We start from the raw sequence: 347 nt of genomic DNA, 5'->3' as shown, positions 1-347 counted from the left end.
CCCTAACCCTAACCATAGCCTTAACCCTAAACCTAACCTTAGACCAAGCCCTAACCCTAGCCTTAACCCTAACCTTAACCCTATCCTTAACCCTAACCCTAACTAAGCCGTAACCCTAACCATAGCCTTAACCCTAAACCTAACCTTAGCCCTAACGCTAACCCTAGCCTTAACCCTAACCCTAGACTTAACTGTAACCCTAACCCAAACCCTAGCCCTAACCCTAACCATAGCCTTAACCCTAACCCTAGCCCTAACCCTAACCCTACCCTTAACCCTAACCCTAGACTTAACTGTAACCCTAACCCAAACCCTAGCCCTAACCCTAACCATAGCCTTAACCCTAA

The 347-nt window shown here is 47.3% G+C and overlaps 1 long non-coding RNA gene across 1 annotated transcript in view; it reads left to right on the top strand.

Moving 5' to 3' along the window:
- LOC106726158 overlaps window positions 1-347 on the top strand; it is a 5,288-nt gene that overhangs the window by 4,231 nt on the left and 710 nt on the right. The gene's annotated exons all lie outside the window — the stretch shown is intronic.

The sequence above is a fragment of the Myotis brandtii genome, unplaced genomic scaffold, assembly GCF_000412655.1.
Source record: "Myotis brandtii unplaced genomic scaffold, ASM41265v1 scaffold2325, whole genome shotgun sequence".
In the NCBI taxonomy this organism is placed as follows: Eukaryota; Metazoa; Chordata; class Mammalia; order Chiroptera; family Vespertilionidae; genus Myotis; species Myotis brandtii.
The sequence above is the reverse complement of the archived record's forward strand: the minus strand, read 5'-3'. Positions and strand labels throughout refer to the sequence as shown.